The following is a 16,693-nucleotide window of genomic DNA, read 5'->3' on the forward strand; positions in this document are numbered from 1 at the left end:
CTAGGGCTCAACTTGCCCTTCTTTCCGAACCTCATTACACCTTTCATAGGTGAAACTCGGAGCAATATTCTTTCTCCAACCATGAATGCAATATCACGAACTTTACGGTCAACATAACTCTTTTGCCTAGACTGAGCCATGCGAAGTCGATCCTGAATAATCTTGACCTTATCCAAGGCATCCTGTACCAAAATCGGTACCCAACAACCGAGCCTCTCCAGGCTCAAACCAACCAACTGGCGATAGGCATCGCCTTCCATATAATGCCTCATATGGAGCCATCTGAATGCTCGACTGGTAGATATTATTATATGCAAACTCCACAAGTGGCAATAAATGATCCCATGAACCTCCAAAGTCTATAACACAAGCGCGAAGCATATCTTCCAATATCAGAATAGTGCGCTTTGACTGTCCGTCTGTCTGTGGATGAAATGTTGTACTCAACTCCACCCATGTGCCTAACTCACGCTGTACAACCCTCCAAAAATGTGAGGTAAATTGCGTACCTCGATCTGAAATAATAGACACGGGCACACCGTGAAGGCGAAAAATCTCACGAATGTAAATTTCAGCTAACCTCTCTGAAGAATAGGTAACTGCCACTGGAATGAAATGTGCTGACTTGGTCAACCTGTCCACAATGACCCAAACTGCGTCAAATTTTCTCTGAGTCCGTGGGAGCCCAACAACAAAATCCATAGTGATACGCTCCCACTTCCACTCAGGAATTTCTAACTTCTGAAGCAAACCACCAGGTCTCTGATGCTCGTACTTAACTTGCTGACAATTCCGACATCGAGCTATATGTGCAACTATATCCTTTTTCATTCTCCTCCACCAATAATGTTGCCGCAAATCTTGATACATTTTGGCGGTACCTGGATGAATAGAATACCTGAAACTGTGTGCTTCTTCAAGAATTAATTCATGAAGCCCATCCACATTGGGAACACAAATACGACCCTGCATTCGCAGAACCCCATCTTCCCCCACAACAACCTGTTTGGCATCACCGTGCCGCACTATATCCTTAAGGACAAGTAAATGAGGATCATCATACTGCCTCTCTCTGATGCGCTCATATAAAGATGACCGAGTGACTGTGCAGGCTAGAACCCGACTGGGTTCTGAAACATCTAACCTCACGAACTGATTAGCCAAAGTCTGAACATCTGCAGCTAATGCCCTCTCACCAACCGGAATATACGCAAGACTGCCCATACTCACAGTTTTTCTACTCAAAGCATCGGCCACCACATTGGCCTTTTCGGGGTGATAAAAATGGTGATATCATAGTCTTTCAACAACTCCAACCATCTTCTCTGCCTCAAATTAAGATCCTTTTGTTTGAACAGATATTGAAGGCTACAATGATCAGTAAATACCTCACACAAGACACCGTAGAGGTAATGCCTCCAAATCTTCAGCGCATGAACAATGACTGCCAATTCTAAGTAATGAATAGGATAATTCTTCTCGTGAACTTTTAACTGCCGTGATGCATATGCAATTACCTTGCCATCTTACATTAATACTGCACCAAGCCCAATGTGATATGCGTCACAATATACCGTATACGATCCTGAACCTGTGGGTAATACCAACACTGGCGCCGTAATCAAAGCGGTCTTGAGCTTCTGAAAGCTCAACTCACACTCGTCTGACCATCTGAATGGGACACCTTTCTGGGTCAATCTGGTCAATGGGCTTGCTAGAGATGAAAATCCTTCCACGAACCGACGATAATAACCTGCTAAACCCAGTAAACTCCGGATCTCTATAACTGAAGTAGGTCTATGCCAATTCTGAACAACCTCAATCTTCTTAGGATCCACCTTTATGCCTTCTGCCGATACAACATGCCCCTAAAAGGCAACTGAGTCTAACCAAAACTCACATTTTGAAAACTTGGCATATAACTGATTATTCTTCAAGGTGTGAAGCACACTTCGAAGATGCTGCTCATGTACCTCTCGAATGCTGGAGTAAATCAAGATATCATCAATGAATACAACCACAAAAGAATCCAAATAAGGCTTGAACACCCGATTCATCAAATCCATAAATGCTGCTGGGGAATTTGTCAACCCAAATGACATCACTAGGAATTCGTAATGCCCATACCGAATTCGAAAAGCTATTTTAGGGACATGAGATGCCCTAATCTTCAACTGATGGTAACCAGACCTCAAATCAATCTTCGAAAATACCTTGGCACCCTGAAACTGATCAAATAAGTCATCAATTTTTGGCAGCGGATATTTATTTTTGATAGTGTCCTTATTCAACTGCCGATAGTCTATACACATCCGCATAGAGCCACCTTTCTTCTTTACAAATAATGCCGGTGCACCCCAGGGCAAGACACTGAGTCTAATGAATCCCTGATCAAGCAAGTCTTGTAACTACTCTTTCAATTCTTTCAACTCTGGCGGGGCCATACGGTATGGTGGAATAGAAATGGGCTAAGTGCTCGGAGCCAAATCAATACAGAAATCAATATCTCTATCGGGTGGCATCCCTGGCAAATCTGTAAGAAATACTTCTGGAAATTCACGAACAACTGGTACTAAGTCCATAGAAGGGACATCCGTACTGGGATCGCGAATATAAGCCAAATAGGCTAGACACCCTTTCTCTACCACACACCGAGCTTTCATATAAGAAATAACCCTGCTGGCAAAATGACCAGGAGTTCCTTTCCACTCTAACCAAGGTAATCCCGGCATATCTAGGGTCACTGTCTTGGCATGACAATCCAATTTAGCATGATAAGGTGACAGCCAATCCATACCCAAGATGATATCAAAATCTACCATATCAAGAAGTAGAAGATCCACACTAGTCTCAAGATTACAAATAGTAACCACACACAAATGATATACATGATCTACTACAACAGAGTCTCCCACCGGTGTAGATACACACACAGAAGCACTCAGAGAATCACAAGGCACAACCAAATATGAAGCAAAATAGGAGGACACATAGGAATAAGTAGATCATGGATCAAATAGAACTGAAGCATCTCTATGGCAAACTGGAATAATACCTGTGATCACAGCATCAGATGAATCGGCCTCAAGCCTAGCTGGAAAAGCATAAAATCAGGGCTGGGCCCCACCACTCTGAACTGTGTCTCTGGGACGACGTCTAACTGGCTGGCCTCCACCTCTAACGGTCTGACCTCCAACTCTAATGGCCTGACCTCCACCTCTAGCTGCCTGACCCCTACCTCTAGCTGGCTGAGCATGCGGTGAAGCAACCGGTGATGGTATGATGGCATGAGAATCTTGCCGAGATCTATTACTCGCCAATCTAGGGCAATACCTCCTGATGTGACCAATGTTTCCACACTCATAACACCCATCCTGATGTCGTGGCTGCTGAAGCTAGACCCAAATAGGCCGGATAACCGCTATAGTAACTCTGGAGTGGTGATGCACTGATAGGAGCTGAATGTGCACTGAATACTGGCTGCCCAGAGTAAGGCATAATAGGATCGTGGCTCCCTGAAGCACCGGGAGATACATGAAGTGCTGAATGAAATGGTCTGGGAGGATGACCCCTACCAAAATTACCCCTGTCTCCAGACGAGGCACCACTGTAACCACCGAACTGACGAGGCCTCTTATCAGACCTCTGCCTTCTCTCCTGTGCAAGAACCATCTCGATCCTCCTTGCGACATTAGCAGCCGCCTGAAAAGAAATCTCACTACTGGTCTCCTTGGCCATCTGAAGTCTAATAGGGTGAGTGAGTCCCTTAATAAACCTCCTCACTCTCTCTCCCTCTGTAGGTAGTAAAAGGAGAGCATGTAGGGCCAAATCCACAAAATGGGACTCATACTGAGTAACAGTCATACTGCCCTGATATAGACGCTCAAATTGCTTGCAGAATTCCTCTCTCAGAGTGATAAGGAGGAACTTTTCCAGAAATAACTGAGAGAACTGCTCCCATGTAAGTGCAGGCAATCCGACTGGTCGGGTCAATGTATAATCTCTCCACCACCTCTTGGCGGAACCCGTCATCTGAAATACAACAAAATCAACTCCATTGGTCTCAACTATACCCATGTTCCGCAACACCTCATGGCAGCGTTCAAGATAATCGTGTGGGTCCTTAGAAGGTGTACTACTGAAGTGAACTGGAAAGAGCTTGGTAAACTTATCCAGTCTCAATAAGGCCTCAAAAGACATGGTGGGCCTATCACCGATCTGTGCCGCAACAACTGGCTGAACTATCGCAACTGGCGGGACTGTTGGAGCCTGATTCTGGGGAGCCATCTGCTCTGGAGCGGGAGTAGTGGGAGTTTGTGCTTCTCCCCCAACCTGTGAGATGGCTGGTGCCACTGGAAATGTACCATTCTAAGCCACGCCCTCCATAAGACTTACCAAACGGACTAGAACGTCCTGAAGTACTGGAGTGGCTATGAATCCTTCCGGGACCTGAACTGGTTCAACTGGTACATTATGAATTGGAACCTCTTCATGAAGGTCCACCTGAGGTTCTTCAACAGGTGCCGCTGCTCGAGCTCGGGACTGAGCTCTACCTCGGCCTCTGCCTCGGCCTCTAGCACGACCTCGGCCTCCACCTCTACCCCTGGCCATAGTTGCCACCGGGGGTTCTTGTCCCTATCCATAGGTAGAGGTATTATGTGTTCTCAACATCTACGAGAGAATAAGAGTAGAATGGTTCAATCATCGATGATAGAATAAAATCGCACGACAGAATAAGAAAGAAGTGATATTGTTCCTAAACTTCATAGCCTCTGAGAGATAAGTACAGACGTCTCCGTACAGATCCTTCAGACTCTATTAAGCTTGCTCGTGACTCGTGAGACCTATGTAACCTAGTGCTTTGATACCAACTATCACGACCCGAAATTCCCTCCTTAGGACCGTGATTGCGCCTAACATTTCACTTGCTAGGCAATCCAATGTTAGAATAATATTAACTAATTTTTAAATAATTTTTAAATTATTAATACTAAAGGAAACAAAAGCGGAAGCAAAGTTTGAAATAGAGTAAAATAATCCATAAAAACAACGGTGTCTAAATACCATCCCAGAATTGGTGTCACAAGTGCACGAGCTTCTAGATAAATACAAATAAAGGTCTGAATAAAATAAAGCTGTCTGAAAATAAACACACAGCTAAAGTAAAATAGACGGGGACTTCAGAACTGCAGACGCCATGCAGTTATACCTCAAGTCTCCTCTGATAGATGAAATGCGAGCAAGTCTATGGTACGCCGTTGGGACCAACTCCAAAATCTGCACAAGAAGTGCAGAGTGTAGTATCAGTACAACAGACCCCATGTACTGGTAAGTGCTGAGCCTAACCTCGACGAAGTAATGACGAGGCTAAGGCGGGTCCCTTACATTACCTGTAAGCTATATTAGTAATAACAACAATAATAGAAATAAATCAGATAACTCATTTATAATAATTGAAGCCAACTCAGTAGTTATAATCAATTATCATTTCCATCAATTCTGTTGCAGCGTGCAACCCGCTCTCATAATATATTCACATTCAATTCTGTTGCAGCGTGAAGCCCGCTCTCACAATATATTCACATTCAGTTATGTTGCGGCGTGCAACCCGCTCCTCTAATATATTCATTTTAATCAAGTCTGTTGCGGCGTGCAACCCGATTCCCCAATATATATATATATATATATATATATATATATATATATATATATATATATGTCTGTTGCGGTGTGCAACCCGATCCTCCAATATGGACTTTTAATAAGTCTGTTGCAGCGTGCAACCCGATCCTCCAATATATTCATTATAATTAATTTTGTTGCGGCGTACAACCCGATCCTCCAATATATTCATTATAATCAATCATGTTGCGGCGTGCAACCCGCTCCTCTAACATATTTATTTACCAATTCTTATAGAAGAAATTTCCACAATAAATGTAACAATTAATATAAAATTATAAGACGACAAACATACAATAATTATGATTTAATTATGAAATAAACAAAGGCAAATAATAAATTATTGTGGAAATCAGAGAGAAAATATGCAGTTTAATATTTAACATGCTAAATGTCAAATAACAATTAAGGCACATAATTCAAATAGCATGTAACAATTAATGCAGGAATTAATATTTGACAAAGAATAGGAGAGAAATAATTATTATAATAATTAATTCATGATTTAAAATAATTTATAATTTTTCAAGTAAGCAGGCAAACAATTAATTTGACGACGTATAGACACTCATCATCTCGCCTATACGCCGTTCACATGCAATTCACATAACAAATAATTTAAGGGTTCTATTTCCTCAAGTCAAGGTTAACTACGACACTTACCTCGCATTGCAAATTCCAATCAATTATTCAACCACAGCCTTTTTTTTTACAATTTGTCTCCGAAAGCTTCAAATCTATTCACAAACAATTCAATATACTCAATACGAATCATAGGAATTAATTCCATATGAGTTTACAAATTTTTCAGATAAAAATCCAAAATTTATTAAAATATTCGGCAGTGGGATCCACGTCTCAAATCCCGTAAAAACTCGCAAAATCCGAACACCCGTTCTGATACGAGTTCAACCATATAAAAATTGTCCAATTCCGATATCAAATGGACCTTCAAATCTAAATTTCTTATTTTTTTGAAGATTTTAGAAAAATCTGATTTTTCTTCCACAAATTCATGAATTCATGATATAAACGGGTATGAAATCATGAAATATAATCAATATAGGATAAGGAATACTTACCCCAATGTTTACCGTGAAAATCGCCCAAATATTCGCCTTAACCGAGACTTGAAACTCAAAAATGAATAAAAATGGCGACTTCCGAATTTATGGGCTCTGCCCAGTCATTTTCGCATCTGCGGATACAAGTTCCGCATTTGCGATGCCAGGTGAAGTTCCGCATCTGCGGACAATCCTGTCGCACCTGCGACATCCGCTTCTACGCAAAAAGGCCGCACCTGCGAAGAACTCAGGCCAGCCTAGTCCCGCATCTGCGATGGAAGGCTCGCTTCTGCGAGCTCGCACCTGCGGGCAAAAATCTGCAGGTGCGATTACAACAGAAGGAAAAAAATTAAGATTTTGCTTAAGTTCAATTCTTGATCCGATTTCAATCTGTATCACTCTCGGGGTATTGGGGACCCCGTACGAATATACCAACAAGTCCAATAACATAATGCAGACTTACTCGGGGGTCTCGTATCACTTCAAACAATGCTGGAATTATAATTCAAACCCTGATTCAAACTTTGAGTTTTAAACTTTTTAATTTGCAAAACTCATGCCAAAACATATTAAATGAATCCGGAATGACTTCAAATTTGGCACACAAGTCATAAATGCCATAACGGAGCTGTTCAAATTTTCAGAATCGGATTTCGGCTCCCATATCAAAAAGTCAACCCCGTGGTCAAACTTGAAAATCTTTAGCCTTTAAATTGCTAGTTTTGTTAAATGGTCATAACTTGAGCTAGAGACCTCCAAATTAAATTTCGGGCATATGCCCAAGTCCCAGATCACGATACGAAGCTACCAGAACTGTCAAAATACTGATTCGGGTCCGTTTGCTAAAAATGTTGACCAAAGTCAACTCAGTTGAGTTTTAAAGCTCTATTTCACATTTTAATCCATTTTTCACATAAAAACTTTTCGAAAATTTTTTCGGACTGCGCACGCAAGTCGAGGAATGATAAATGGTACTTTTCAAGGTCTTAGAACACAGAATTACTTATTAAATTTAAAGATGACATTTTGGGTCATCACATGATAAATTAGAAGTTTTATTGAAATTGAAGGATTTAATTAATAGATTGAAAATTGTTGCATTTGAAGGATTTTTATTATTTATGCTAATTGAATAAATTATTGTAAAATCTATGAATCATGCTGATTTGAATAATTATAATTTATTCCATTTATTATTGTTGACCCTTAGTGAGTGTCAAAGTCGGTCATCCCGTCTCTACCACTTCGAGATTAGGCTTGATACTTACTGGATACACGTTGTTTACGTACTCATGCTACACTTGATGCACGTTTTGTGCAGGATTTGAGACAGATACTAGTGGAGGACCTATAATCGCACATCCTCGTTATCTAGGGGCGTAGTGGTGAGCTGCCTTTCTGAGCCGTCCTGCAGCTACCAGTGCCTCTTCTTGTATTTTTAATACTGTCTATTTTCATTTCAGACAGTATTTGGAGTTTTGTAAAATGTACTAGATGCTCATACACTTGTGACACTAGGTCTTGGCACACACATTGGTTGAATTAAGAGTTGCTTATTTTCTTGGTTATTTTAAATTACTGGTTGGCTTGCCTAACTGTAGTGTTGGGCGTCATCACGACCTATAGGTGAAATTGGGTCGTGACATTTTATATTGGACAAAATAGTAATTTAAGTTAATTTCCTAGTAATATTTTGAACTTTGAAATCAATTTCAAATTTCTTCTTATTTTTTTTCCTTATTTTAAACTATGTAGAAAGTTCTAATATTTAGGACTTTATTATATAAATCATTTCCTTATTTAAACTATGTTCATGATTATAATATCTTCCATAAATTTTCCTAATATTTAATTTTCGTCAACCGTTCGTATTCATATTGGGACCTTTCGATCAAAATATTCATGGAGATAAACTTGAGAAGTATGAATTAGAGTAGAAGAAGATTATCTCTCTCGTTCTTTTTTTTTTCTTTTTAAAGGGTACTCTATATATTTGAACTATAATTAATAATATTTTTTTCTTCATCTATTTTTTGTATAATGATCGAAAATTACATTCAACACCTAGTACAGATAACAAAGAAGATATTCAACAGTATAAAAGAGAAAGAGAGAAAAAAATGGTTGACAAAATCAATAATACCGACAGTCTCGCGGACACAAAGATTCAAAATTGAGTTGTTCATCAATATTTTATCCTTTAAAATGGAATTCTCATTGAATAAAATTATAATTGCGTTAAAGTACTTAAAATTTGGTATGGAGTATATATATATATATATATATATATATATATATATATATATATATATATAAAGAATTTGAATCAACAAAAATAAATAATTTTTTAATATTGAGAACAAATAATTAAGTATTTTAATTAACTAATTGATAAAAGAAATTTATTTTTAAAAAAATTTATTACATAAGTATTTAACACATCTCTGAGGATATATAATTAAGTTCTAAAAGGATAGCATCGGTGGTGAAAGGAATCATAAAATAGGATAAAGTCATTTATACTATAATATTAAGAGCCAAAATGGTTAAGATGCAAAATCCACAATAATCAATATTAGGGATAGTCATTTAACTATTTCTTAAGTCATTTAATTAATTTTTTGGCGGTAAAGTCATTCAATTATTTTTTTTAATATTTAGAAATAGTCGTTTAGTTAATTCTCTAATATTTAGGAAAAGTTATTTAATTATTTTTTAATATTTAATTATATTTTAATATTTATTTCTTCATATATAACTAGAAAAAGAAGGATATGCTATAATAACCACTACGTGTGATCTGTATATGTTGTTCAGGTCGATTAGAAGGCGCAGAAATAGCTAGAACCGAATGCGAAAAGTATGGAAAAATATCTCATAATTTATTTAACCAGTCGTGCAATAGGCTACCATTTTGCACGGTTCTGGGAGTACGCGGACAAATTACCCGACGAATAATAGGTACCCTCTTTCTTTTCTTTTCTTCCCCTATCCCTTCAAAGCCCTTGTATAGGTTGGGCGCTAGCGCTTTACTAATATAATAAAAAGTTAGACTCTTCTGCTTAAGTCATTACTAGAGAAAGCAATGTCTCCACATAAAGCATAATAAGGACAATACTTAATGTCGACTTGCTCTATGCTCAAAGCTTCAACTCAATCACTTGGACAAAGGGATTTGACCTATCAACTGCAGGCTCGGGGACGCTTTCTCGAGCCTTTTTCCCTCCTCCCTTTGCAAAATTTTCAATATTACAAATTTTATGTTATGTTGAGTTGGGATTTAATATTCATATATAGGCAAAATTCTGCATAGGTAAATCCTCCCTGTCAAAGAAATGACGTTAAATATACATAACAAAAGTTTTACGGTCAAGTATGGTATGGAAAGAAGTTCAATAGGAAAGAATAAAGTATATCCAACATGGAATAATATGGACAAAATCGTAATTGATTTATAACTCCTAAATTTAACACAAAACTTTTTAACATTCCATATATGTTACGTAGAATTAGGACTTGAAAGGTATTTGTAAGGAAAAGTTTATATAAGGTGAAATATTAATCGATTTTAAAGTTTTAATATTAACTTCCTACATGGTTTAAAATAAAAAAAATATTTAATAATTAAAATTTCAGTTGATTTCACATTAAAATAAAGTTGTCATTTCATTATTTTATTATATTTAAGATTTTTAATTTCAACTAAAATTTATGATTCAGAATGTAGTTATTGGATTCTACTCTTGCAATAGTAATTTATTCTTTTTTAATTTATCGAAAAAAATTATATAGTATTTCTTATTGATTAAAGAAATTGAACAACTTAGTTTGCTCACGAGAAAGAAAAAGTTATCTTCTATTAGTTAACACACCTTATGTCTTTTAGAATAACTTAAAAATGACGGGAAAAAAGATGAACTTGAAAATAACTTTACTTTTAAAAAACTAAAAAACTCTTAAACGTTTAAAGGCTATATGTTCTTGCTGAAACTGAAAAGGAGGCATAATAAATTATAAAATTTAGATGATGAAATTATAGAACTGAAACTAAGTTTGTCACGACCCAAAATCTAACCATGGTCGTGATGGCGCCTATCGTGTTACAAGGCAAGCCTATTTCTCAAAATATTACTACTAAATCGATTATAAGAATTTAATAAAATAATACCAACATTTAAATTTCTCATAAACTAAATCAACTCTAAATATAATATAGAAAATACGGAAACGAACCCCAAACATCGGGGTGTCACTAAGTCATGAGCGTCTAAAACTATGAACTAGGATATATAACTGTCTAACTGTCAATACAGTCTCAAAAGAAGAAATGATAAAAGGAGTAACAAGATCCTGTGGACGCTAACAACTACCTTGCAGTCTCCAAAGTTAGTCGGTCTGAACTCAACGATCTCCGCCCTCTAACTCACCTGGATCTGCACATAAAGTGAAGAGTGTAGTATGAGTACAATCGACTTAGTAGTAATAGAAATAACTAAGGAATTGAGCAGTAGTGACGAGCTAAGCAGAATAATCCAATTATTATTTTCACAATTAAGTACAAACATGAGTAGACCGGTAATTTCATAAATCAGTAAGACTACAAGAAAAATTAACAGGTAAATGCATCAACAACAAAAGTAAATGCAACCTCACAACAATGTCACTCCATCACTCAGCACTCGCACTCAACGCTCAAAACTCTGCACTCACTGGGGGTGTGTACAGACTCCGGGGGGGCTCCCAAAGCCCAAGCACTAAGCACGGACAACTCACGTGCCATCATATCAATACCTAGATCCGCACGGTCAACTAACGTGCTACACGGACAACTCACGCGCTATGGTATCAATACCTGAACCCACACGGTCAACTCACGTGCTACGCGGACAACTCATGCGCTATGAAATTAATATCCTCACAACCAGGCCCTCGGCCTCACTCAATCATGTACCTCACTAGCCTCACCATCATCAACAAATAAGGGAACACAACCCATATCAAGTATCACAGCATGTTAGTAAATAATAGAGACTGAGATAAATATGTACAATAATTTCTATGACTGAGTACAAATAATGTGAGCATGAATAAAGCCTAAGCATGTCTCTAACATGAAGGCAGACAAGTTCAACAACAAGTAACTACGTAAACACAGATGATGGTAATGAGGCCTCACGGGACGGACCAAGTCTCAATCCCTCGAGGTATACACCCACACGCCTGTCACCTAGCGTGGGTATCACCTCCAAACAGTCATACGATATCAAATTCTCCGGGTTTATAAGATTCCAAAATTCTAAGCAAAAAATGACCTTTTTTAATGAGTATGGTTGAAATTCATTGAAAATATATGGATGAGTTGATGTACAAAATTTGAGGAAGATTGAAGGTGATTTGGATTGATTTGATATCAAATTTCATAGTTAAATCGAGTTCAATCCTATTATTATATATTAATAAAATTAAAAAATAATCTAGCAAGCATATTGCAAATACAAGCATGTAATTAGTATGAAAAAATCTACCAAATCATAATAAACGACAATGATCAAATTATTGAATGTTCATCATATATAAAGAAATCAACAGTATAATTCACATATCAATGAAAAAGAAGCTAAAACAATGAAGGAGGAAGAGAAAGAATATTTTTTTTGTGTGGTCTGAACAGATCATTTGCATCAACTAAAACATAAAGCTACAAGGAGCAGAACATACAGGTAGAATCCCCATAAGGTGTGGGGTAATAGTAGTGTAGAACCTACATTACTATTACCAAACATACTGGCAGTAGTTGCCAAAGTGCCTATAGAAATATTGGTATCGGTAGAACCTACATTAGAAACTACATTACTATTACAACAAAAAGTAGTGGTAGAGGAACTCAAAGCTCCCTGATGCGGCTAGTTGTTGAAGCTTCCAAAAGAGTGTGCAACTTTAGCTGTGGCCATGCGCAAAGTTGCCTCTCCTAAGCAGTCCGCTTGTAGGTGATCCAAAACGAGCAGTGACGGATCCAGAATTTTAAAGTTGTGGGTGCTCACTGATAAAAATTTTGAAAGAAAAGGAAAAAGTAATTTAGTTATGGGTGCTCAATCAATATTTATCTAAATTTTTTTATAATTACCTATACAAATTTACTAAATTTTGTCAAAGATAATGGGCGAGCACACAAAAATAGCATGTAGATCCGCCGCTGAAAATGAGTGATGGAGGTTCCTGTCACGACCCAAAATCCATTATAGGGCGTGATGGCGCCCAACGTCGCCGTTAGGCAAGCCAACACTTAATTATTCATTTTATTATTTTTAAAATCATGAATCTTATTTAGATAGAGAGATCAGTGCATTAAAATAAATCGTAGTTACTTACAGTTTAATTAAAATAATAAGTAAAAGAGTATCAATGTAAAATAATCCATAAATAAAATCTAGAATACCCCCAAAACTCAGTGGCACAAGTGCATGGGCATCTAATAGAAGTTACAATAACAATACGATATCTGTCTAGAATACAAGTTAGATATAAAAATATAAATAATTCTGATGGAGACTCTGTATGCTGCAGATCGTAACATGGGATGCAACTCACCGTAAAGTCCCCGCAATAGCTGCGCCTTTGCGCCCAAAAGACCACAAGAAATATAGACATGCACAATAAGTGCAGAAATGTAGCATGAGTACGTAAATCAACACGTACCCAGTAAGTATCTAGCCTAACCCCGAAGAAGTAGTGATGAGAGGTCGACATCGACACTTACTAGTGGTCCGATATATCAAGTACGATAGAAAGTAAACAAGTATGAGGCATGAGATATAAACAATGTAAACAAATATAGGCACGTGGTACGATTCTCCTATGAACAGTAAACACCAGCTCTCAATTATTGGGTACCTCCTCAACCGGAGTATATATAAAATGGTCCCCACCAGATAGGTCGTCACAACTCAAATCAGAAAAACTCACGGATACGCTGGCTTCTTGTCAAATATTACGCATGATTCTGCCGAGGCGAACGGCCCGCTCTCATAAGAGTATTTCATGAAGTTGCCTAAGCGAACGACCCGATCCCATAAGAGTGTTTCATGAAGTTGCCGAGGCGAACGACCCGATCCTATAAGAGTATTTTATAGAAATGCCGAGGCGAACAGCCCGATCCCATAAGAATATAATATTGCCGAAGCGAACAACCCGATCCCATAAGAATATGATATTGCCGAGGCGAACAGCCCGATCATATAAGAATATGATACTGCCAAAGCGAACGACCCGATCCCATAAGAATATGATACTGCCGAGGCGAACAGCCCGATCCCATAAGATTATGATACTGCCGAGGCGAACGGTCCGATCCCATAAGAATATGATACTGCTAAGGCGAACGGCCCGATCCCATAAGAGTGCGGTACAATAATATCCTGCCGAGGCGAACGACCAGATCTCATTAGTGTATGGTACAATAATATCGTGCCGAGGTGAACGGCCCGATCCCATTAGAGTGTGGTACAATAATATCCTGTCGAGGCGAATGACCCGATCCCATTAGAATAAGAGGCTTTAACGGATCCTTGACCCCACTTACGAATAGACGCGTGAGTTATGAAATTTGCTTTTAGATAAAAACGCACAACGCAGGAGAAATTCGTAAGGGTAGCACAATTATCTCGCGACTAATCAAGTAGCTCGTCAAATCTCTACAATAGCGAGTTTATCACCCTACGCAATCCTAGTCTCAGGTCGTAGCGCAAAATTAAGGAATTCAACACGCAAGGATAACTCAAATTGTACAATTAAAGCATGGCGTGAACCTAAGTCTACCCGGATATAATCAATAATTTTAGTATACGCACGGACACTCGTTACCTCATACGTGCGTAGCTCCCACAACATGTAACATATAAGAATATAACACCTACAGAGTGAATTCTTCCTCACAAGGTTAGGCAGGAGACTTACCTCGCTCCAAAGTTCTATAAACTGGCTCCAACGTCTCTCTAACACCTTGAACCAATGGCCATCAATCCAAAACTAGTCAAACAATGTGCAAATCAATCAAAATATACACCGATGCGTATAATTTAACAATTTATAATGATTCCCAACTCTGCTCAAAAAGTTAACAAAGTCAACCCTCGGACCCACGTGCCCGGAGTCCGAAAATTTTCGAAGATAAATATTACCCATAACACCACGAACTCAAATATATAATTTATTCCTAATTCCATTTTCAAGATCGTAGTCAAAATCCAAAATTACCAATTTTTAGGTTTCTTCAAAAACCCCACAATTACTATAATTTTTCATGTTTAAGTCCACATATAAATCATGTATTTAACTCACAACGGTAGGAATCACTTACCTCATGAAGGATGATAAAAATGGCACTCCAAAATCGCCCCCAAGGCTGGCTCCAATGAGAGAAATGAGGTGAAATGAGCCAAAACCCGATTTGGCTAACATATACCTTCTGCCCAGGCGATCTTCGCATTTGCGAAGCCAATGGTCGCTTCTGCGGCAACAAATCTGCTTTTGCAGAAAGCACTGGAGGCCGCCCTTTCGCACCTGCGGACAAGGTCCCGCTCCTCCGACATCGCAAGTGCAACAATCACCCTCACTTTTGCGCTCCACTCCGCTTCTACGCCATCACAAATGCCGAAATAGTCTCTCACCTGCGGCCACTGCCTAGCTCGCCCAGAACCACTTCTGCGACCTCTTGGCAGCTTCTGCGGCTCCGCACCTGTGGCCAAAACCTCGCAGGTGCGGTTATACCAGATCTGTTGCCACCAGAAATTGCATAAGGCCAAATTCTCACTCTAATTTCAATCCGAATCAAACCCGAGGCCCCGGGACCCCATCCAAACATACCAAACACATCCCAAAACATGATACAAACTTAGTCGAAGTCTCAAATCACGTTAAACAACATCAAAGCTATGAATCGGCGATTAAAATCTTCCTTAAACTTTCAAACTTTTAAACTTTGCGGAACGCGTCTGAATTATGCTTAAGCATTCCGGAATGACGCCAAACTTTACGCACTAGTCATAAATCATATTACGACCCTATACCAAGGCTCGGAACCCCGAACGGACATCGATAACACCAACATTCACTTCAAATCAGACTTATGAAATTCATAAACTTTCAAAAATGCCAACTTCCATAATAGGCGCTGAAATGCTCCCTGACTACCCGATACTCAACCTGAACGTACGCCCAAGTCTGAAATCATCACACGAACTTATTAGAACCTTCAAACCCCGATTCCGAGGTTGTTTACTCAAAAGTCAAACCTTGGTCAACCTTTCCAACTTAAAGCTTTCAAATTGAGAATTTTCCTTGTGAAACAACTTCGAACTTCCCAAAATTCAATTCCGACCATACGTACAAGTCATAATACATGAAGTGAAATTACTCAAGACCTCAAACCGCCTAACGGCGTGTTAGAGCTCAAAACAACTGGTCAGGTTGTTATAGTTCCCAAAATAGTGAAGTTTTTTGCCCATTAGGCATTGTAGAACCAAGTTGTGCTAACCTATCTGCTACGCTATTTTTCTCCTTGTAGCTATGTGCGACTGATGGACTACCCTGCATGAGGATCAAGGATATGCAACATCCCAAGGCAAAGGCTCAAGTCTAATTAATGAATTTAACATATAAATATATTTTATATGTATAAATATATTAGTTTGGTTTGATTCGATATTTTTTAGTATATTTATAATTAAAAAATCTATCCTATTTTCGATACAGTTATAAATTTATAATTAAATGTATGAGTTTACTTAGATAGACCTAATAATTTATTCAATTAGGTTTGGTTAGGTTGGTTCACTCGGTTTTTAGAATTATTTTGACACCCCTATGTAGGACAATTTAATTAAATAAAAAATATAAAACTTCATTAAAATCATCCATAAAAATTCTGTTTCGGTAATGCTAATTCTAAA

The sequence above is a fragment of the Nicotiana tomentosiformis genome, chromosome 1, assembly GCF_000390325.3.
Source record: "Nicotiana tomentosiformis chromosome 1, ASM39032v3, whole genome shotgun sequence".
Taxonomy (NCBI): Eukaryota; Viridiplantae; Streptophyta; class Magnoliopsida; order Solanales; family Solanaceae; genus Nicotiana; species Nicotiana tomentosiformis.